The sequence below is a fragment of the Canis aureus genome, chromosome 13 (assembly GCF_053574225.1).
Source record: "Canis aureus isolate CA01 chromosome 13, VMU_Caureus_v.1.0, whole genome shotgun sequence".
Lineage (NCBI taxonomy): Eukaryota > Metazoa > Chordata > Mammalia > Carnivora > Canidae > Canis > Canis aureus.
The window spans coordinates 63,494,132-63,519,654 of NC_135623.1; the positions used below are offsets into that span (position 1 = coordinate 63,494,132).

The 25,523-nt window shown below is 36.5% G+C and overlaps 1 long non-coding RNA gene across 1 annotated transcript in view; it reads right to left on the reverse strand.

The window, feature by feature from the left end:
- The window catches only part of LOC144281691 (uncharacterized), a 56,634-nt gene that overhangs the window by 11,819 nt on the left and 19,292 nt on the right, over positions 1-25,523 (reverse strand). The window lies entirely within an intron of this gene.

The window sequence follows — 25,523 nt, forward strand, 5'->3', positions numbered from 1 at the left end:
AGGCGTCCCAGAAATTTTAAAATACAGTATGTTGCTTCCTTAGGAGAAACATTATGTCTTACTCAGCACTGTATTCCCAACCCTTTGAACATAGGCAGGTAAATAGGTTTTCAACTACATTTGTTGACTGAATAAATAACAAACTCCTAAGTAGACTCATTATTTATCTATGTAACTCATAAACTATACCATGGCATAAATAATAGAGTCTAAATGGTTGGTTCCTCTTATTGTTCACTATTAATTGGTATTATTGCCCCTGTAATCACCAGTTTTCTGTAGAAAATAGAACTAGGAAGAATCTGGGAAATCATCTTGTATATCTTTAATCTGAATAATGAGGAAACTGTGATTCCTTCAATTTAAGTAACTTGACCTATATCTCACAGCTGATTGTTGACAGTATTTGTAATGGTGGTTAAGCATTATACTCATGTTAATTATGCTACAGTTGATACTTTGCTGTAAACAGGAAGAGCCGACTTCTATATATTTATCTTACCTCTCATCTGAGCCCTATCACAGAAACTAAATTTATGTTTCTTAATAAGCCCTGCATAATATTCAACACACTAATAGTTTAATTTTCTTTCCTTTTTCTCTTATCTAATAAAATGTTGTTGTAACGTTGCTTTATCAATTGTGAATCTATGAACCAGAATTTAATTAACCAGTAATGATCTATATAGTTCAGGATTATTTTACCAGCTTGTTCTATGCCTGATATATACTTAAAAGATTCCTCTAGCTCATAGCATATTTTAAAGTTAAAGTTACAGCAGTTATATTTCTGAAAGATTGGAGCAAATTAGGCAAGTTCTTTTTTTTCTTGGTGAATTGTTCTTATAGTTATCTCAAAATGTGTATTCCTATCTTGGAATTTATCTTGATATTCTCTATCCAAATTCAATGAGTTTGTTTAAATTTCACTTAATCAACATAATATCTATATTTATTATTTAAAGTTTTGTGCTTTAAATAATAAATTTAACCCTTGGGGTTTCAATGCTCGTCTTTCAATATTCTGTTTATTTCTAGAAGTGAACAAATCTGCTCATTCCAGGTAAAACGTAGTCACCAAAGCAGTCTGCAGACTCCTTGCTATTCCATTTTGCAATGATTGTGCTGTAGTTCAGAAGAACAAAAAGAGCACTTAGAGAAAGAAAATCTGGGTTGTCATCCAGCCTTCATCTCTAAAAAGCTCTGAGATCTTGGGTAGCTCACTTACTTTATCTGTTTCCAGTGATCTCAGCTATTAAATGGATTTACTATCATAACAAAGTAAAAATTTAAGAATCAATTTTATACTAAATTAGTTGTCATGTTTTTCTTTCTCACTGAGACAGTGTAGTGTCCTGTTTAAGTGCCATGGAGCCATGCTGCCTGAGTGTATCATTTATGAGCCATTACCTTGGGCCAGTTACTTACATTCCCTGGGTCTGTGTCCCCTCCTGTATAACATAGGGGTCACAATAGTTCTATCTCGCAGGGTTGTCACCAGGATTATGAGTCGTTACATGAAAAGCACTTAGAGCAGTACTAGCTTGCGGCAATTCCTCTTCCTCTCTTGTAACTACCTGCCTATTACCTATTGCTATAATGACATAGATTTACTAAGAAGCAGCCAATTCACAAGTCTTATATTATAGCTGGAAATAACTTTGAGAGAGAAAAGAAAGAATTTCACGGGGGGAAGACTCAATCCATGAATAGTTTTTCCAGAAGTGGAGTTTCAGCTGAGGATTAAGTACACAATGTGGGTTCTTAAGAAGGCAGCTTTGGCACTGCAATGAACAATCACAGACATCAATATATCTGGAGAAGGTAAACCTGACCTCTGCTTTACCTGTTCCCGATACTCTGCGCTTTTATCCCAGATCTCAAATATTGCCTCTTTTTTTTCCCCTTTAATGCAATAAAAACTTTAAAGATCTTGTAGAGCTATAGATTTAGGCTATAAATCCATTAATTTTTGTAAATCCATAGAAATATTTCAAAATTTTAAAGATAAATTATAGCATCTTGGCCATTGTGTATTCAGGTTTTCACACTATCCTTGAAGATTTTTCAATATATATTTATAAGTCATTTCTCTAAATGAAGCAGATAATGTAACAACAGCAATAAGAATAATTTCAATTTTCCTGAGGACTAACCATGTATTAGGCCTTATACTAAAGATTTCATAAGCATCATCTAAACAAATGAACAGAACCATCCTTTTTGTTCTTGTTATCTGCATTTTTTATATGGTCAAACTGCAGCTCTGGGATTGAATTAACACATTCAAGAATACAAAGTCTCAAAGTAAGTGGTGGAATCAGGATTCAAAACCCCATTAGTTTGCCTTAAAAGACCAAAAAATATCCTATAGTGACTCATCTCCTAAGAAAGAATAATGTGTCTCACTCCATTTACTGATCCAGACTTCACAGACAAATCTAAATGGGAATGGTCACAGTAGCTGCTGCTTTTTGTATTAGACGAATAACATGATTCTTCCTCACGGAATCAGCACACTATGAAAAAGCTTCCTAGTAGTTGTGCGGTTTTAGGTTTCTTGTATGCTATGTGTGATTGGTAACCAGAGTATTGAGCAAACTCAGAGGTGATTGGTCTGCTTTTTAAATAAACTGTCCTGGGAGAACAGGTTACTAGGAACTAGGGGACCTGTTCAAAAGAAAGTGGCATTGTTCTTGTCAAAGTGATCATTGATTTTCTCTCAGGTTTCTGTAGGGAGTTGCAGGATAAATTTCTATTTGCTACAAAATGAAAAAAAAAAATGTTCTCAGATGGACTTCTGTGTTTTTAGAAATACAATCTTGGAACAGAAAAGAAGACTAACAGAGAATAACCAGAGTTTTCTTAAAATTCTTTTTGAGGTTTCTCGTGAAGAGAGGGACTACCCAATTCCAAATTTCTTTTCAGTTGTCTGAGAAAAAAGGATTTGTAAAAGCAATTGAATTAGAAGAAAACTCTTTTTAGTTGTACATATGAGTGTATTACAATATAATTTATTATGTACTTGCATTTATTCCTATTTGACAGAAACCTTTTCAAATTTGATGGACCAAATGAATCATTGATCTTTGAAATCATAGAGTAAAATTTGTTTTATTTAATATAAATGTTTTATCCATAGTCAAAGGGGCATAACAACATGATGTGAAACATTAAGCAGAAAGGTAGTTTATGACTACATCTTTGTTTTATTTTTCATTCTTGTCCCTTTTAGTGAGCTGAAGGATTTTCCTACATAGATTCAAAGTGGAGTCCAGAGAGATTTTCATTAAGCCTATGTAGGTTTTATTTTAAATACTGTAGGGATATAATTCATGAAAATCTAAAATGCAATGTGTATTCAGTGTGGAAGGCACAGACCAGGGTAATTTTTAGAAAAGCTGCCTATTTCATTTCTCAACTGAGAATTTATTCTGCCTATTGTCACAACTGCTTGAGCACCTTCATCATCTTTAGGTCAAAGATGTATTTTTAAAAAGAGCCAAAAGGCTCATTTACAGGACATAATAGGAAGTAACAGCTGGGAAGACATTGCTAATGTCTACTGGGTAATTAAAATGAGTTCTGAAGATAAGCACACAAACGGAAATACATATTTATCTGAGAAATCACGGTGGCTCCCAAAGAGCTCTTAGGGGCTGTCAGGTAAATAGCAGCATATGTAGAAATGAGGATGTACTACAGTACAGTATGTGACAGATACTGAAAATGTTGGTTTCTTTTCTGTGTTTGATATGCTCCCTTGTGGCACTCTTGGTGTTAGTTACACTCTGCTTCCTCTGACTGTGCTTTAACAGGTTCTCTTATCTTTTCACATTATTGTGACATCAGGCACTTTGTGCATGGTGGATTTTAACTCGTTGAAGAAAAAGGAAGGAAGAACAGAGGCAGGTGGGCATGATTAAGTCAACAAGCAGAATGGCACATCCATAAGGCTGCAAAAGGATATCAGAAATAAAAACCATTGCAAGGGAGAAAAAAAATTTGACTAAGAACTATATATGAATATAAAAGGCATTCACTGAGTCCATACTAGAAAGTCTTTAAAACAGCATTCATTTGATATTTTTAGTAACTTTATTGAAGGAGTGGGTCTCTTCTTATTGTTTATACTGACAGTAAAGCCCCCTGCTGTATTCCACTCAAAGAGATATTGATCTAAATAAGAAGATGATAATATTTTTCTAAAATAATGAATTTATGTCTCTTTTCCTTCTACCCTCTTTTTCTGTTCCATGGTTGTAACTTTTGCCTTTATGATGAAGATAATCATTTCGTATTTTGGCTTTGATTTGCCCAGAAAGCTCTGGTCCCATTTCTCTATTTCCTCATAGATCTCCAGGAAGATATGAATTACATTATTCCTATTCATATTAATGATACAACAGCAATTGCATCATTCTCCTTGGCTTAAAATTCTTTAACTTTGAAATCCTTTTCTTTCATATTCCACACTCGACCTATCACTAATAATTCCCCACAAGCATATAGTGCAACTGTATCTGTATTTTGATGCCATACACACAATGGATTAGGTTTTTATAGCCTCCATTTTGCACCCTTGCCCTTAGCATTTGCCTCTAAAATTTCATCACTTATTAAAAAGAAAATGTCTTCTATAACTTCTCTATTGATTAATAATAAATGAAAACAAAATATAAAAGATGCAGATCCTAAAATTTGAGAAATTGAATTTGGCTGATCTATAGAGTCTGAAGTATTCACTAGGGCTGTGGTCTTGGACTCTTTCCAAACTGCATCCTGATAACTCTACAAAGTAAATTATGATGCATAGTGTCTCTGTTACTCATTGAATAAGGTACACATGTTAATTTTGTGTTTTATGGTTACATATATTAATTTATGCAAGAAAATTTCAGTCATTTCTTTTTTAAAAATTTTAATTTACATTTTAAGGTCTTTTTTAAAAAAAATTAGTATAGTTGACACACAAGGTTACATTAATTTCAGGTGTCAACATAGTGACTTAACAACTCTGTAAATGATGGTATGCTCACCACAAATATAGCTACCATCTGTCATCATACAACACTATTACAACTCACAATTGTAACAGAATATGGAGTAGGAAAAAAGATTCTTAGAAGAGAGAATTTTTCTTCTTTAAGATTAGAAGCAAAATGTGTGTTAAGAGAAAATAACCTATGGAGAAGTGGGAAATTTGTACAACAGTAATAAGGATATTCAAGTACAAGATGTCTTCCTTATGTTCCATCAGATTCCTGAGAAAAGACATAGACACCAAAAGCAGCCAAGTGAAATGTAAGATAAATAATTAAGGACCAAATAGATGGAGGTACTAGTTAGTGTAGAAATGTTAAGTACTGGATGAATTCTTAGGTGTCCTATACAATGTCCAACAGAGAGATTTGTGTCAAATGAATCCAATGTAATTTTAGAACAATAGAAGCATGAAGTTGAAGGAGTAGAATTGCCTTTAAAAATATTCTTTTGATACTTATATTAAATCATCACACTGTCACTTAAAATATCTTACAATTTTGTCAATTATACATCAGGAAATCTGAAAAACAAAAGAAGAAAGGACATTGATTACCTTTAGGTGATACACAAAACAATTACTTGGGTTTTGTGTGATGCTGATAATATATGATTGTTGCATCCAAGTAGTGGTTACCTGGTATTTTCAATTTGTAAAAAGTCATCAAGTTGTACAGATATGATTTGTATACTTTTCTCCATATAATGCTGTATTTTGATAAAACATGTTTATTATGTAAAAACAAATAAGCTCATATGTAAATGAACTGGCCCAAAAGGGGAGTAAATATTCTTTGAAGTATAGAAAAGTCATACAATTACATTTTCAAATCAGACAGAAACACCGAGAAAGTTAAAAAAAAAATGGATGGGAAACAACTAGTTTATAATGATCCCAAAGGGTTAAAACATAAACAGTGTTCAAAATAAGGTGCAGAGTACTTCTGGAGCAAGAAAGAGACAATTTAATAATGGCCTTGTCTTGTCTTAATCCTGTGCTTTCTAGATAAAATAAGATAATCAATCACCAAAATGCCTTTGTTTCTGAGAGCCTCGAAACTGCAATTGCCCCTACCCCCTTCCTCAGTCCAGTCCTCCTGTGGAGTTATCTCGCACAAGTTCAAACTTTTTAAGGAATCCTTCTCAACTTCCCCTCACTGAGAGTCTCCATAGTTCTTCTGGGGTGGGTTCTCCTTTGGATTGTCTCTCAACAAATCTTATATTTGACTATAGATGTGTTCTTGGGTTGTCTTTGGTTAGTGGGCTTCGACATTAAAAACAATGAACAGGAAGGTATTTCAATCTAAGTGAAGTGAATAGGAATTATGGTCATTCATGGTTTAAAAACTGTTATGAAGTAGACTAGATACTTGAATCTAAGGAATAAGAAGTAGAGAGATAAAAATTTAGAGCAGCAGATCTTGTATATTTCTTCCTAGAAACTATTTGAGATTTGCTTGAGAGTCACATATGTTGAAAGAAAAGACTAATATGGTGTCATACTTTCCCATAAGTAACACAAATTAGTCATATAACTTGGTGCTAAAGATAAAAATGGAGATAAAATGTGCAGTTGCTGCATTCAAGGAACTCAAAATTTAATGTTAAGAGAAAATACACAATCATAGTATGACTAGTGATGCAATATAGGGGCCAAAAGCGAGAGTTAGAGAAGAAGAAGAGGGATGGGAAGAGGAGAAGTAAGGAGGAAAGGAGGGAGGGGGGCCTGAAGGAGGGAAGAATGAGGGAAGGGAAAAAGGAAGGGGATTAGAGAGAGAAATCTGGGGAACTCAAACTCTAATATTTAAAGTTTGGGCAGAGGAAGGGAGTCCAAGAGGGAAGATGAAAAGGACTGACCATAAAGAAAGTAGGTAAGGAGTGAATGCTATCCTAGAAACAAAAGGAGAGTTTTGAGAAGGAGGAGCTCAGGTAATGAAGAGAGATCACATGAGAAAAAGATTGAATAAGGTATAGACAATTGTAGTGAACCAGTCTATACATGCTGTTGGTAACAAGTTAATGATCAAACAAGGAAGTGAGGAGAATGGGACTCTCAAAGTACAGTTGTGAAAGAAAAGAGATGAAGGCAGTAAATGGAACAGTTGATGGGGTTAGGAAGGACTTGTTGTTTTTTTAAGATGAAAGAAATCTGATCATATTTCTTTGCTGAGAAGAAAGTATCAGAGTAGTTACATGTACAGAAGAGATAAGAGACCCAGGGTCAGATCTCAATCCTCAAGAGATGGACATAGGATTTGAGAACCAAGGTTTTTCTGGGTATTATATTGTAGTAATTGAAGACATAAGCTCTGGAATTAACTAAACCTTACTTTGTTGTATTTATTTATTTACAATTAAATTAATTAACGTATAATGTACTATTGGTTTCAGAGGTAAAGGCCAGTGATTCATCAGTCTCATATAATACCCAGTGCTCATTACATCACATGCCCTCCTTAATGCCCATCACCCAGTTACCCCACCTTTACCCCCTCCCCTCCAGCGACCCTCAGTTTGTTTCCTGTGATAAAGAGTCTCTTATGGATTAAGCCTTACTTTGAATTCAGCTGTGCCACTTACTAAATGTGTAGACTTTAGTAATATTAATAATAACACCTACCTTATTATATATATTATACTTAAAGAAGGTATTTTGTGTGAAGTTATTATTATACTTAAAGAAGGTATTTCGTGTGAAGTGCTCTGATATGGAAATCAATTACTACAGTTTTATTATAATTTTTTATAATATTATACCTTAAACCAGGAATATAATAATAAATATGATTAAAATTAATTTTGTATGGATGGATCCTTTGACATGTGCATAACTTTATCAAAATTTCCAATTTCTCTGTGTCATGGTAGGCATGATTATGCATTGAGAATGACTGAGTAGGCATTGGAATAGGGAGTTTGAAGATAACAGCAGAGATTTGAGAGTTTTTAGAAAATGGAAGAAGGAATACCAAGAAAGGACAGATAATGGAGAAAACATATGTATCACTTTTGGATTTAAATTTTTTTCTTTTCTGCCTTCTTCCTCATCTTCTTCCTCCCCCTCTTCTTATTTAACAATTTCAAACAGCTCTGATACAAGAGCAAAAAAAGATTTTTTTCAGGATCAGAGAGTTTCTTGCTGAGTGTGACATCAGGGCAAGGAGATTGACGGTACTGACAGCAGGTTAGCATAAATGGGAAGAAACTGATGACATGAGGAATTTGTAGATTAGGAGCAAATGACATATTATAGGACCCTTGAGAAACACAACATTGTAGGAGATGAAGACTAAAAACAAACAAACAAACTGGAAAAACTGGTATTATATTTAGAGAAACATTTATTATGGAATAAGTTTTCAGAGGTGGAGTGATTCTGCATGATGGCAAACTTGGCATGACAGCTGTGGACATAAAGAAGAGAAGTGAACTGAGGGCCAAGTTGACAGCGTTCAAAAACTGTGAGAAACAAGCATTATCTATATTACTTACATGGACATGTGAACCATGTGCCAACATTCTAAATGAATTTTGGAAGATGACCAAATTGAAAGAGACAATGAGTGGTAGAGGATGAGGAAAAAGGACTTTAAAATAAAAGGGAAAGTGGCATTTGAGAGCAGAATGCAGGCAAAGGCAGGAAGGGTATCTCACCATGGGGGGTGGGGAGCAGATTTCAGCTCTGGCAAGGAGGTAGAAAGAGAACTGGGGAGGAAAGGTTGATGACAAAATAGGAGAATGTGTAAAACATTGAACTGTCCTCAGAGATTGCATTAGAACAGAATTCGAAAGAGGGAATGGAAAGAGATTTTCATTTTGTTTTTCTGCGTCAAGTTTGCAGTAGAACTCTGATGAAGTATATTTTGGTTCTAGAGCAGATCTTGGTGTTACAGGTCACTGTTTATATGTCTCATAGACCACTTGCATCATGAAAGGCTTGGGTTTCATGGAAATGGAATTTGACAGTTTTCTTTAAGGAACCTGATTTCTATTTCAGTTTTGTATGTCAGTTTAATTGTGTTAAAACGAGGCTTGTTCCTGTCTCAGGTTATCAGGCCCTGATAGTACACACTGTTTTGTCTGTGTGTACTCAGCCCTTCCTATTTTAGGACCACCAGTCCAAATTCCAAATGACAGCATTTGTATCTTTTTGTTCCCGTACTTTGAGGTCAGAGCCTGTTCTACCCTCAACGATGATATTCTATTCCAAAAAAGCTGGAAAATTAACCCTGACTCCCCTGTTTGAGAACATGCCTTCACTTAGTGACTGATGAACTCGATTGTATGAATGTTCTGGTTTCCTTTAACCTTGGTAGGGTTAAATCTGAGGCACATTTCTACACTGACTTCCAGAGTGACCCTACAGATTTAGACTCCCACAGCAAAAACTTGCTTTTTTGGCTTCCTTTCTTTCTCAATCTCACTTCTCCATTCCTTGTTGGTATTTCCAGGATCACATGTTTCATGAGTGTGATCATGAAACATGAGATCCCAGAAACATGTAAAACATATTCTATGGGCCCTCAGATCCTTGTCGTCAGTAAAGCAAACTAAGAGAAACTTAAGAGGTGCTAACCATCCACAGGTTCCAGATAAGCAGTTTGCTAGATCACGTAAGAAGGACTTGCAAAGTAAATGGAATAATCAGAATGAGAAAGACAAATGCCATATGATTCAACTCATAAATGCAATCCAAAAAGAAAGAAGAAGAATAAACAAACAAAAAGCAGAATCACACCCTTAAATGCAGAGGACAAATTGATGGTTGCCAGAGAGGTTGGGGGCGGAGGGTTGGGCAAAATGAGTGAAGAGGAGAGGGAGATACAAGCCTCCAGTTATGGAATGAGTAAGTCATAGAAATAAAAGGCGGAGCATAAAGAATATAGTCAATGATATTGTAATAGTGATGTAATGGGACAGATGGTAGCTATATTTGTGGTGAACAAAGGAATAATGTATAAACTTGTCAAATCACTATGTTGTACACATGAAAATAATATAACATTGCATGTCAACTATACTAAAAAACAAACAATTTTCAGAAGAAGTGGCTAAGATCAATTTGTGATCCTAAATTACCAGACTACAAAAATGACTGAGGAAACCAAGAGTGAATTTGGGAAAAAAGAGAGAATTTCTTTGGAGAACGGTATGTATGTGCTGAGTTGAACTTCATCATGGTAGAGGGATGGTTTGTGCTTCTGGAGATTAGAATTTCCAAGAGACATCTAAGGAACCTCGTATGTTTCCAGTGGCGTCTGTGTGGGCACAGAGGCAGATCTGTGGCTTGTTAGCTGTTCTGATGGATGAGCAAGTGTGTCTGCCTTGAGAATGGACTGAACTTAGTCCCAGAATTTCTGAGAGCAAAGGATATTGATTTTACATGTCTCAGAGCGTCATTTGGAAGAGTAAGGTGGCTTGGAGCTATGTTAAGAGATACTGCTGAGAGGAGAATGGTAAATACAGCAACTTTAAGGAGGCTCCAGGTCATGTGGCAGAAGAAGAGGGCAAGAGAAGACTCATAAATTGATGGTAGGAGGAAAGATTTCCTTGCTTTAATGGAATTGCAGGTGACAGATGTCCAGAGCTGGGGTAGGAGGTAGGAGGAAGGGTAGGAGGAAGGGTAGGGGTTAGGGAGAAGAGGAGGAGAGAAAGGCAGTAGGGAAGAGTGGTCTTCAAAGTTCTCAAGTACATGACAGGAAGAGTCAGATTCAAATATGGAACAGACAGTAGAAAGTACTGTGATATTAAATCCATGCCAATGAGGAGGAACTTTATTCCCCACCTAATCCCCACTTAAATCCATGGAGGGGTCGCAGAGTCAAGCCAGCTATGTTCTGCTCTTAACCCAGCTCTTCCCTTTCCCCAGTGGGTTCATGGGTCTAAGCTAAGGAGGGACAAGTACTTCAGTGATGATTATGGTTGACAGACTGACACATACTTGGTATTTCTATCAGAGACTGATGACTCTCTTGTGACTAAAAGTGATCAAAGGAATTTTTATTTTCACAGAGGCTAGAAATTATAAGGTGAGTCCCGGTTTCACTCAAAGATGGAGAAAGCTATCTTTATAGAACAGTGTGCAGAAAGAATTCAGTTTTTTTTTTTTTTCTGCTTTGAACTTTGGAATTCCACCTCTCAGAGTAATTGGTACAGCTTTTCTTGATATTCATAAATTCATGTTTGTTCCTTGGTAACAAGAGAATCATGACTCAATCTATTGTTGATGGAAACTCATGGAAATATTCTGGGCAGATGCACCTAATTAAAATTAATAATGATTATTGAAAAGCTAGGGAATGTTTTGCATCCTTGAATCCTAAATAGACCAACCTGTGAATATTTTAGCTGTCATTTATATTTATATACTAAAATCCTGCAAATTATTATGATTCTTTATGTATGAATATGTAGGATTTTTTACAGATTGGTTTTTATCTGCATAGCTAGGAACAATTAATTATTGAATTGCCTGAACTTACAGTCTGGCTGCCCCAGCCTTATGGAAGAGGTTCAGTTGACCATCAGGGTTTATTTCCTCCATTTCCTGATGGTCTCTCTCCACATTTGCTGCCCGACAGTCACTCTTTGTACTCCTTGTTGTCATCCATTTTCTAAACATGCCCAGCTCAGGAGGACTGAATTGCAGTGAACCGTCAGTGCTGAAGGACTGGCTGGCTTCCAGACTCTTCTTGTTGGTGATCGTGTTTGAACCATCACATCCTGATTATGGTTTATTGATGATGCCTGTGAAATTGCTTAAGAGGCCAGATGTAACATCTCTGAGCAGTGCAAGCCTCACAGCTGGTTTGTATGTTGCACACCACTTCTGCTTCCTACACTACATGATGTTGTATCAGTGACACGGTACCTGATAACCTCCTGAAGGACATGCAGTTCTTGATGGATTTACTTTTCAGCCTAACTATAAACTCACTGTAACTTTGTACACTCACTGGTACTTTTTATATTTTTGTAATACATTGGTTTTCAGAATCTCCTCTGGCTACATACAAGTTTTTGAAGAATATTTTTATTGTTGAAGGCAGGTATATGAGAAACTTAAAAATTGGAATCCTTGAATATTTGGGCTATGGTAAGGATGGACATACATGCATTAAACTGAGAGATAGGTTCTATTTTATTTGCATCTCAAAATTCTGGAAGGATTATAACCATAAACATTCTAATTTGATTAAGACACAGAATTAGTTATAAAGACTCTGACATTTTATTTCAATTATAAGACTGAGACAGTGCTATTATTATATGAAACATCAATATCTATTTATATGATTCTGCTATTAAACATTTTACTGAGTACCACTTAAGATTTAGGTAAATACTAGGAATAATTGTTAAATAAATAGTTAGCTCTAAAAAAGACAAAGTGGGATCCCTGGGTGGCGCAGCGGTTTGGCGCCTGCCTTTGGCCCAGGGCGCGATCCTGGAGACCCGGGATCGAATCCCACGACGGGCTCCCGGTGCATGGAGCCTGCTTCTCCCTCTGCCTATGTCTCTGCCCCCCTCTCTCTCTCTCTGTGTGACTATCATAAATAAATAAAGAAAAAAAATATTTAAAAAATAAAAATAAAAAAGACAAAGTAACTCCTACATGAGTTTAAGTTCTGGAGATGAATGTTTTATTATTTTATGAATTATTAAATGGACAGGCATTTTCTTATTATTTAACTTCTGTTTAACATGGCCTGGTTATCTTGTATCCTACTAGTTAGGAACACAATGATATTCCATGATTTCTGAAGTCATATGTATCTTAAAACTAGAGCTGCTGATCTAGGTGATTTGTTTAGTAAATTAGTTTCTGACCACCAGATGGGGCTATGAAACCTCTTGCATTATTAACAGTTCTTCCATTTACCTTCCTTCAAGAAGAAAATTTTTCTTTGAAAATTTCTGAGTCTTTTCCCTCCCATTTTAACCTCATCCCCTACTGATGATTGAAAAATACTCCAGATTCTCTGTAATAATGACAAAACAACATTACGGTAATGACGGAAGTGTAATCATTATATTGTTACAGGAAGGAAATGGATAAGTTGCCAAGGTCACCTTATAGTTAATTCAGGCTCTCCACTAATAGTAATAGGTTCATCATGGTGACAGACTAACAATTCTTCCTCTCTTTCTTTTTCTATTTATTGGTCCAAGACACAACTCATTAACTTCATCTATTTGGACTGTGGACCACAGATTGCTTCCTAGGACTTAGGAGACTATGAAAATGTGATTACATTTGGAGTCAGTATATAAACTACTACCAGTAAAACAATTTTTTTTTTCATTTATCAGTTCCCCATCAAGATTAACTTTGTGATAACTGCAGGTTCTCATGACTCTGGAGGAATGAGGATCAACCCTGGAAAATGATTAGCACTGCATACGAAAAATGGAGTATGATTGCATTATTATGCAACCTAATGTTTACCTTGACTTTTAAAGAAAGATTAATTTCACTTTAATTTAGAAGCAGTCATTTCACTATTTTGGCTTTCTTTTAAATTTAATCAGCAAAAGGGAAAAAATATCAATTATCCTAAATATCTTGTTGTGCTTCCTAGCTGAGAATATAATAATATGCACAAAGTAGCCATTCAATAAGAATTTATTAGCTAAATGAAAATTCAAGATATGATTTTTTTTTATTATGGAAGCAGTGCAATTTCATTTGTATCTCTTATTATTGTCCACACATTAATTTATTGAATCACATAACTTCAAGTAACAATTATGTATTTGAATATGTGGATGTGGTATTCCATATTTAAGACAAATTTTGGGATGCTGGAATAATAATTTAAAATCCTAGAGACCACTGTGTTCCCCACTGGTTCAGGAATGTAAGGAAGAGATTCGTAGAATTAAGTCCTTTTAATCAAAGTTCTTTCATTTTAATTTAAGATCAGATAGAAATTGGTAAGTTGGCAGAAGCAGCTAATTGTCAGGCAAATATTTTTGATGGAGAATATTTGTGAAGATAGACATAATCAGAAAATTCTTTAAAAAGTTAGATGTTCTTGGTGAAGCAGGGGCATAAAATGGAAAGATGCTTCACAGAGCTCTTTGCTTCTAAAATGAGGCAGTCCTGGAAAACCATAGATAAAGAATCACCCATTAATCTCTGCTGGCATTCAAGCCAACCTGATACAAATATAGGAACTAAAATGAGTCGATTTTACTTCTAAGAGTAAATACAACCTCAATTTCCTTTCAGCCTGTAAAAGGCTTCTAAGAAATGTGATGATACCTGGGCTAACAGAGAGGAAACGCATTAAAATATGTTTCATTTGCAAAATGAAACTAGCATACTCCCCTGATTTTGACAGCAAGACAAATTCATAACAGAAAATTGAGAAAATGCAAAAATTGCAAGTAAGAAAATAAGAATTACTTGTAACTCCATTACTCAAAGAGAACAGCTTTTAGAGTTGTATATGTGTTTATTTGTGGAACCTTACTATTTAATTTGCTTTTGCTTTTTTTCCCCCTGTAGTATATAGAGAGCTCTTTAAAAAATTCTAATTTATCTTCTAAAACATAATTTTAATAGCTGCAAATAATTCTAATTATAGATATACAAGAATAATTTGTCCAGGTATGCATTTTAGATTTCTTTTTTTTTTTTTTTCATTTTAGATTTCTTAATCTCAACCTTTGTTATAAATGCTATGGTGATTTTTTTTCGTGTGTGTGACCACATATAACAAAAATCTATCTCAGAATACCATTTTCTGTATTAATTGTCATATAATGTTTACATGGTAAAAATTTATGCATATATACTCAACTGTATATTTCAGTAGGCTAGGTCGTCTATTGGCACAGCATGGGAGAAAGGATAGGGGTGGGTGAAAGTTTTGCTCAGATGTAGTTTTTAAATAGGAGGCAGGACTAGAAAGATTATGTCTATTGATACTTTCTAAGGTACTTGAACTCCTGATTTCTGAGAAGAACCTAAATACGAGATAATGCACCCCAATGTGATCACATTTGTAACACACACCAAGGCGGGGTATATTGTAGCAGTGAATAAGAGAATTAATGTACATGCACAGATGCCACTCCCAGCAAGCCTGCTGACAGTAAGCATCTTACTAATTTTCTCTATTTGGCCATAATTTCACCCAAGGTCCCATTTGGAACAAGGCTCCTATAAACTTAGCTACTTTTTCTGGAAACACAATGGAATAATGACCAAAACTTGTATTGTGCTCACAAGCATAATATTGCCAAGCAACTGCCATTAGCTGATTTCCTTTATGTGGAACTATTTTGTCATTTGCTAAAGGAGAATTTGCAGCTCTATATTTGGCTTTTTTGCTTTCAAATAATTTCAACTTACAGGAAAGTTGCAAGGATAGTACAACAGATGAATACTCATAACTCAGATTCTATAATTGATGAGACTGAGCCACATTTGTTTTTTATATTCTCCACTTACACATCTACCTACTTTCCCATCTATCTATTCATATGTATCTGGCAGGTGTATCACTAAGTGATGCTATGTTCTTCTTAGTAGACTGTATCTGATAGGTGGTTGCAGGATCAATATTTACATTCTCATTACTGGTGATTTTAAGTCTGGTCACTTGGTTAAAGTGAGGTCTCCCAGGTGAAGTTACTATTTTTCTTTTGTAATGAATGCTTATTTTGCATTTTGTGAGAAGACATTTTGAGAGCATTGAAAATTTAGTTTTCCTTATCAAACTTTCACCTATTAGTTTTAGCATCCACTGAGGATTCTTGCCTGAAAGAGTTATTACTATGATTTTTACCAAATGGTAGTTTTCAGGTTCCATTATTCTTTATAGAAAATGCCAGCTAACAGTGTCATTCTTTATTTTGATTCTCAAATAGCTGCAAATCTGGCCAATGGAGCAACTTTAAGCTAGTTTCTGTGTCATTTTTTACATTTCCCTATCATTCTCTGAGAGGTCTCTTGTTTACCAGCACATCAATATGTTCTAGGCTTATTTGTATTTTTCTTGCCCCAGTCCCTGAATAAGCCATTTCTCTAATGAGCCTTGATTCCTGTTAGTAGATAATGGTATTTAGAATCTAAGGAATAATAAGCTGGATGTGCTTATTGACATTTTACTTCACTATCTACAGTCCTACTCAGCTGGCCAATTAATTAAATTAGGGAAAAATAATGTATATGTAGTAAATGTACATATATGCACATATATACAACTATTTATATCTGTTTCTCTCTTTCACCTTCAATTCACACCAGTATCTTTTTTTTTTTTTTAAGATTTCATTTATTTATTCATCAGAGACAGAAAGAGAGAGAGAGAGATTTTGAGAGAGAAAGGCAGAGACACAGGCAGAGGGAGAAGCAGGCTCCCTGCAGGGAGCATGTGGGACTCCATCCCGGAACTCCAGGATCACGCCCTGGGCCAAAGGCAGGTGCCAAACTGCTGAGCCACCCGGGGGAGCCCTCACATCGGTATCTTAAGTTCACCACAATACCTACAATTGCAGTTCACATTCACATAATTCATTCTAGCTTTTCTCTTTTCCATATTTGCAGTTTCCTTTTCCGAAAGTGAGAAACCTGACTTCTGTTTGCTTGCTTTCAATACCTCTGAAATCAACTCACCTAAGTGACCCCACAGAGCAGGTGCCCAAAATCTTGCCTGGCTGTCATTTTGCAATGGTGCCTAGTCCCTCAGCTGCCTCCAGCAACTACTAGAGAAAGTAAATGAGAAAGAAAAGAAGAATGGAAGTGAAAGGTCTCCAGTGGCTTTTTGAGTAAATTACCCAAAGAAAGAAGGAAAGAAGAAAACAAGAGAGGAAAGAAGGAAGAAATGAAGAGTATCTATGTGTTTTAATGGATAAACAATTTTGTCCAAAAAAAGAAAAAAAAAACAAACACAAAACTTTACTTTCAGTTTTTCATTGAGTGGCTTTTAATCTAATCAAAGTAGATATATAATATTTGGGGGGGAAAAAATCTTCCCAATGAGCAAGATTCAAGTCTCTGATTAATAATGAAGGCCAATGTCACGTGAAATGATCTGAGAATTCATGCAGTTTATCTCCAAAGCATTATTTTTCCCTTTACAATTTGATCAAAGCTATGTAAACCTCTAGGGTTAGATAGCTGGTCTACCTAGGATTATCCTTAATTCATGTTGATGTGGTCAATTTTGTTTAAATGATATTCAAGCATTAATGATAACTATCCAGTATACCAACTTTTGATTTTTTTTTTTTTTTTGAGTTGTATTCACTTAGGGATATGATGTTCTTTTTTCAGAACATCAAAGATATCCAGAACATTTTTATTTGATTCCTAGTTGGTGGAGCATAATGAAACTAAAGTTGTCTTTTCTATTGCCTAATAAATGTTATTAAATAGAATTAAAAGCTAATACCTGAAGTACCTAACTTTTGACCATTTAACACAGTTGCTTACTGAATTCATCTGAAAGCAAAGAAAGCTGAAAGCAAAGGAAGAGAAGACGAAACAAAAATCATAGGGTAAACCGAACACTGATTTGTAAGAATATTGCAAACACGACTGAGTTTTGTCAAGGAAAGAAAAGTATTTTGCAATCAAATTAAGTCATTGACATGTTAGAAGGCTAAAATGAATGAGATACACACTTGCATAACGTTACCTTTTCTAGCTTATTCACTTAGACACCTTCAGTCACAAATGATCTTATATCTTCTTTCATTGTTTTTTCAATGTTCTGAGCCATGACAATGGAATCTTATAAAGTGGTATTGTAACAAATAGTTTTGAAATTGAAAAACTTCTTTAATTCAACGAATATTTTTTGGATGTCTACTATGTGTTAGATTTTCTTCTAGTTCTTTACAATATCATGATATATAAGATATACAGTACAGTGACAAATAAATGATAAATGTTTCACACATTCACAGATCTTGCCCTGGGAGAGGGGCAGACAATAAGCATAATAAATATGCATATATATATATATACATAAAGTACTTCAGATAATGCTCTCTTATGAGGGAAAATGAAGGAGAATAAGGAGATAGATTGTCAAGGTAGGTGCTAGTCAATTAGAAACACTAAGCACTGCAGAATAATCACAAAACTTTTATAGATATACTAGAACTGAAAAAAATTTGAGACATTGTTTATTCCTACTCCCTCTTTTTTGCAAATTTTGACTCTGAATTCTACAGTTTGTGACTTGCCTAAGGTACTATGGCTTTTTGGTGTCTTTGCTAAGATTTGAGTTTTCTTGTCTAGTATAACATTAGTCACAGACTCTATAACCTGTTACTTAACTATAAATGTAGATGCAGCCATAGAACTTCATCCCGTTTCATGAGACCAAGGCCCTTTCCATGCCTCTTAAAGATTTATTTTCTAAATTTCTTTCTTCTTTATCAAATCAGTACTTGTACATAGTTCTAAAATACAAACAATGCCATAAAATAATATAATCTTATATATTTAAATATTTATAATAACAATATAATGAAAACTAGCAGTTTCTATCCCCAGCTCTCCTAGTGCCAGATTCCTCTTCTTATAAGCAATCACTTTCCAATTTTTTTTCTGATGTCTTTTCTGGAATGTACCTCCATATATCTAAAGAATATGTTTATACTTCTGTTTTTTGTTTGTTTTTTGTTTTTTTTTTTTTTAGTTTTCATACCTAATAATTTCATTAAATAGACACAGTTCCTGGAATGTTACAACACTGGTAATTAAAGTGTCTCCTACAATTTCCTTAAATATATTTAGTAAAACTAGTAAAAATTTATTTTCCTTGATCTTCATCTTAGTCTGTTGAGTGGCTCATGAACAATAAACATTTATTTCTCACAGCTCTGGAGGCTGAGAAATTGCGACCAAGGCACCTGCAGATTCAGTGTCTGATGAGAAACAGTTTCCTAATTTGTAGAGGGCTCTGTTCTCCACATCCTCACCTGGCAGGTGTGAGAGATCTCCCTGTGGTGTCTTCTTAAGGGCCCTAATCCCATTCAGGAGAATTCTACCTTGATGAACTAATCACTTTCCAAAGACCCCATCTCCTCTTTCTATCACACTGGGCATTAGGATTTAACATATGAGTTGGGCAGAGCGGGACACATTCAGTCTATAGCATCCTACCCCGGACTCCCAAAATTCATGTCCTTCTCATACGCAAAACACATTCATTTCATCCCAACAGCCCCAAAGTCTTAACTAGTCCCAGCACCATTTTAAAGTCTAAAGTCCAATGTCTCGTCTATCATCTAAATCAGATATGGGTGAGCCTCAAAGTATGATTCATCCTGTGGCAAATTCTCCTCCAGCTGTGAATCTATGAAATAAATAATAAAAAAAAAATCATGTCCTTCCATACAATGGTGGTGAGTTAGGGACAAATGGGGCTAGGCAGGGCTGAGTAGGGGGCCACGGAAGCAGGCTCACAAGAATCCCCAACAGGCTGAGGTGTGAGGAAACCAGAGATAAGGCAACTAGCCAGACCACCCTGCCCTGAAGGTAACCAACAAAATCATCAGACTCTAAAAAGGAAGTAAGCCATTAAAGATGGTATCACTAGTCCCTATTCAATGGTGATATCAATGGTATGTTAAAAGGAATTAAGTTCCATGACTGGCTTCCAGCAAAAGACAAACCTTACAAGCTACCTCAGTGGCAACTGTGTTGGAACCCCCCTCACTTCTGAGAGCTTTCTCTGTATCTCTGTTTAATGAACTTCTATCGCTTTACTCACTATCCTGTGTCCTCGAGATTCATTCTTTGACTCCATGAGACAAGAACCAAGCTCTCCTGTATCAGTGGGATCGGCTTAGGATCGAAATTCCCAATCCCAAGGGACACATAGGAGAGAAAAACGGAGTGACAGGTCCTAAGCAAGGCCCTAACCCAACAGCACAAGTTTCTTTAAATCTTAAGGTTCTAGACTCATCTTTGGCTTGATGCTCTGCCACTTTGTCCACTGGGGCAAAGGTTCCACTTTCTGGGCACACTGAAGTGGGAGTCCTGCCTTCTGAACTGGCTAGAGTAGAAGTTCTACTTTCTGGCCCCAGTGGACAGCAGTTCTACTTCCACCATAGTGCTCGTCAGAGGTTAGGCCCCTCCACGCTCTGGGAAGCGCTGCCCCCATGGCTTGACTGGATCAGCCAGTAGTCACTCTGGATCCCACCTTACCCATGCCAGCTGGGGTCTCTTGCCTGTGGCTCTACTGGGCATCTTTTGAGATCTAGATGAGAGCAACCACAGACTCCTCAGCTTGGGCACTCTGCACGCTGGCAGAAGGAGCATTGCATGAATGCCTCCAAAATTTGCCTCCTGTGTTCTTTAGAGGGGCAGCCGCCATGGCCCTTGCTACACCTAGTTGCTAAAGTCCCACCTCGGTCAGCCGAGGAGTATAGCCCTTGATTGTGGCAGTGCTCTAGAGGTGCTGGCAGCCGCCTCTTTGAAACCACTTTGAACTCAAACTCCTTCAGTGTCAACCTTCCATAGTCTTGGAGAATAGCTCCTGGCTTGTGTACAGATGCTTGATCCATGCTAATCTTCTCAAATAGCCTCGTGGCCATACCTAGAGTACTCTGTTTTGATCACTTTCTCATTTTTTTAATATTATGGATATCCTAAGAATTTTCTGAATCTAGAAGTTCTACCTTTTTTTTTTTTTTTTTATGAACTCTCTGACTTTAAATCATTTCTCTCTTCTGACAATTTACTATAAGCAGTCAAGAGGAGCCAGGTGACTCCTTCAACACTGTGCATAGAGATAGTTTTAGGTAAATACCCACTTTCATTGCTTGCAAGTTCTATCTTCCATAAAACACCGGGACACAAACAAACACAATTCAGCCAAGTTCTTTGCCACTTTAAAGCAAGGATGGCCTTTCTTCCAGTGTCCAATAACATGCTCCTCGTTTCCATCTGAGACCTCATCAGAATGGATTTTACAGGCCGTATTGACTAAGGTTCTGTTCAGGACTCCTTGAGTATTTGTTCTCTAAAAGTATTGAGGTCTTCTCTCTAGCTGTCGTTTTTTCTTTCTGAGCCCTCACTTTCAGGGTCCACTCATGGCAGTCTAGGCTCTTCCAGCATGCACATTAAATCTCTTCTAGCCTTTGTCAGATTCAGTGTCTAACGAGAGCCTGTTCTTGGTTCCCAGATATCCATCTTTTCTCTGTGTCTTCACATGGTGGGAAGTGCAAGGGATCTCTCCAGAATATCTTTTATAAGGGCACTAATTTCTGCAATCCCTTCAGGAATGTGGTATTGCTTTTGATTTACTATTTTCCCAGGTAGAGGAAGTTCTAGAAGCTTCTGCTTGGCCTTTCCCACCGTAACAGCCCTTACTCCACAGGTCAAAAAACCAACGTGGAGATTCTGGCTGCTAAGTATGTTTATTCCAGTTACGCATTCTAGAACTGGGGAAACAACCCCGGGACAGATCTGGGGATCCATTGTGAGAGTACTTTAGCTAAAACTGCATGGATTCACTGACCTCCATAGACCCCTACTCCAGTTGAGGACCAGAGCAATATTTCGGGTCTCTTGGAATCTGTGTTAGTTCAAAGCCAAGTATGCAGTAGTCTCTGAAAAATCTGATTATTTCATTTTCTTCAATATTCAGTTCTCCTGGTAAAAGGCCTTGGATCCCTTTGGGGAATGCTGGGAAGAAGACTAATAGTATACATTTTTGGGAGTTTACTAATGTTCTTTCTCAAGGGGACCCAGCCTCCCTTTCATTCAAGGGTCATTTTTGGGGTCCATAAACCGCTTCATGTCTGAAAACCGAACAAGAGTCCATGACTCTGTTTCCAAGATTCAAGTTAGATTTTTGTCTTATTGATCTAGAACTTTTCTGCTTATACAGATCAAGTAAGAATTTAGTAGGCTTCTATCCATTTCACTTCCAGGAATACCAGGATTAATTAGCCAATGCTACAAGTCTATGCAAGTGAGACTATTCTGATTGCTTTTCTGACTCTGCTGTCCATCATGGTAACCAAGGCACCTTGCCTCTGGCAGTTGAGTGCTTTCGCTTGTCCCCTATCACCCCAGGATTCAATTATTCCCAGTGCATTTAGGTGTTCCAATTGAGTAGCTATAGTTCCCACTGTAAGGTCTGCACTGCTGAGAAGAGTAATCATGGGGTACTTCAAGGGTGCTGGAGTTTCCCTCGCAAATTTATTTCTTGAAGTTGTAGTGAAAGGTATGTTTTCTGAATCCTCCCACTATGGACAAATAGGTCTTAAGTGACAAATCCACTCTCACATTCCAATCTCTTTAAGCCTCTGAATCTATCCCTCTACATTAAACCAAGGGAGGGATGGCATTTCTAGTTTGCTCACAGTGGGCTATCTTTAGTCCATGTTTTAGGCAACCAACCAACCAAACTGTTAGAGTCCTTTCTAACTCCCTGAGCTGCAACATTAAATTCAGAATCTCTGCTTAATGAGCCTATCAAGAAATTTGGCCTGATTCAACATTATGTTCCTAGATAAAATTTAGGATGATTATCATTTGGTCAATTTCAGGTTAAAAAAAAATCTCATTTAATAATTAATAGATTCGTTCTAAATCATAGTGAAACATTTAAACTTCATTTAATGTTGTTGAAAAGCATGAAATTTAACTCGTGCTTTCCATTTTCTACTTGGGTTTGTTGTAGGCTGGCAGCTTGGGTAGTTTCACCCCCTGCAAAGGGAGTCTTGGTTGAATTCTTTAATCCCTCCCCCTCCTCCTTCCCTTCTGGGTATCTATATTTCTTTCCCCTCATTAATAACCCTTGTGGGATAGCTCTTGGAGTAAGAATGTGATAGAAGAGAGATTACTACTACTACTAATAATTAGTAATAATAATAATAATAAAATTTTGCACTGGAGTCCTCAAACCATGGAGCTTGATTTTACCTTTTTTTTTTTGGTTTACTCACTGATTTTGTGAAAGGGAGGTTTACTTGTGAGATCCTGTGGTTTGAAAATGGCTTTATTCAGAGGTACCTGGGTGGCTTAGTGGTTGAGCATCTGTCTTCGACTCAGGTCATGATCCTGGGGTCCTGGGATCAAGTCTCACATCAGGGTCCCTGTGGGGAGCCTGCTTTTCCCTCTACCTATGTCTTTACTTCTCTGTGTGTGTCTCTTATGAATAAATAAATAAAATCTAAAGAAAATGTCTTTATTCGAGGGAGCCTTGACCCTGAGATCAGGACCTCAATGTTATGAGAAAGAGCCTCACATGATCAGGACCTCAATGTTATGAGAAAGAGCCTCCATGTACTGAGCATGGAACCTGCTTGAAGGTTCTCTCCCTGTCTTTCCCCATCATGCTCTTTCCTCTCTCTCTAAAAGTAAATAAATAAACAAAATAAACATGTTGAAAATGGCTTTATTCAGCCTTAACATTTGATTGATAAAATTTTAAAGACTGATCTGCTGTCTTCTTGTTGCAGTGTGCTATGATGTAGTTTGATGATATTCTAATTTTTGATCCTTTGTATGTTCTTTCCTCTTCCTACCGATCATGCAAGTCATTGACGGGGCCCTGTCTTTCTATGCTGGCAGCTCATGTCTTCAGCTGCAGGAAATGATTTTATAATTTCTTGAATAATTCCCCCTCCTGATTTCCTTTTTCTTTCACTGTCCTCAATTTCTCTGTCCTTCTCTGGAACAGCTAACTTACTATTTGGACCTGTTTGACAGGTTCTCTAATTTTTAAATCTTTTCTCTTCAACTTCCCACTTTTCTTTTTCTTTTTTTCTTTTTTTCTTCTAATGTCTGGAAAATGTCCTCAACTTTTAAATTCCATAACTTCTATTACATTTTTATTTATTTTGTGAGACCGATGTTTTTTAAGAACTAGTTTTTTTTTTTTTTTTTTTAAGATTTGTATTTATTTGAGAGAGAGAGAGAGAGAGAGGGAGGGAGAAAGCATGAGTGGGAGGAGGGTCAGAAAGAGAGGGAGAAGCAGCCTCCCTGCTGACCAGGGAGCCTGACATGGGGCTCCATTACAGGACCGTGGGATCATGACCTAAGCCCAAGGCAGTCACCCTGGCACCCCTAGTTTTTGGTTTTTGAATACTCTCATTAAAATTAACAATGTTTATCTTATATATCTTCTCACTTTTGAAGATCTTAGTTACTTTTTTACTGTTTCCTAAATTCTGTTTTCTTTGGGTTCCTTTGTTTAATTTTATTTTGGTCGCTTTCTAGAGGGAAGGATTTTTCAAATCTGTGTGATCCTCTTTTTTGTTTGCTTATACTTGCCCTTGAGGCATCAAAATGCTATTTGGACTTTATAAGTGTCAGCAGTAGGGAATCTCCCAGTTTGATGGGAGTATTCTCAAATCTGAGTATCTGCAGATCTTTTCTTTGAGGCAAGTCAGTTTTTTAGAAAGGCTTCTTCTGATTTCTTGCCTGTGCAGTTGTAAACGTGGCCCCCAGCATTCTTGCAGTCAATATGTTAAAGTAGACTATAGTTTTCAATGTTTTGTGGGCCAATTTCCACTTAATCCTAGTCTTTTGAGTATGTGTCCCATCTATCCCCCGCCCCCCCTTCTGCTGTGCCTTTTGTTTCAGAATCCAGTCTATCTACTTCACATGCTCTAGAGAGTGGAGCTTTGGTCTTCTGGTATGATGGTGAAAGTTGAGAACTGCCCCACTGCACTGAATGGGCATTTTGGAATCTAACCACTGCCTGTAAAGACTCTCAAACAATCCTCCAGCTCTTGGCACCTACACATCTGCCTTCAGAGATATTTAGGGGTCAGTTTTACTTTACCAGCCAGGTCCATCACCACTCTTATATCCACTTTTAAGCTTTCACATTTTGTTTATGTCTCTTTTTCCACTCTCATTATCTTGGACTCTCATCTTTGTTTTTGTAAATTTATGTTCCTTCTATCCCATTACTGTATTACAGTGAAGTTTTGAGATGGAGCAGAAATAAACACATCATTCAATCTATCGTGTTATATGGAAGCCTCTAGTGTTCTCATCTATATTCATTGCACTCTTGATAAGGGTCAACTTCAAATAGATTAGTATAATTTAGTTTTCTAAACATAAAAGATGTTACGTATAAATTAATAAAAATAATAAATGTTTATTTAGAACAATTATACATGATTGGGAGATGCATATTATATGAAATTAAAATGTGAAACTTATTTGGATGCATCCTTGTTTTAATAAGTAGACAGGTCAGTATCTTTGGATGAACAGACACTACTAGAATACATATAATATGTGATGCAAAGTTCATGTTATTACTATTTTTGAATTTTTAATAACTGCAGTTTGCATTGATATTGGATGTTTCAGAAATGAATTCAAGAAATGTCTATTGAGGGGATGCCTGGGTGGCTCAGCAGTTGAGTGTCTGCTTTTGGCTCAGGGCATGATCCTGGAGTTCTGGGGTCGAGTCCCACATCAGGCTCCCCGCATGGAGCCTGCTTCTCCCTCTGCCTGTGTCTCTGCCTCTTTCTCA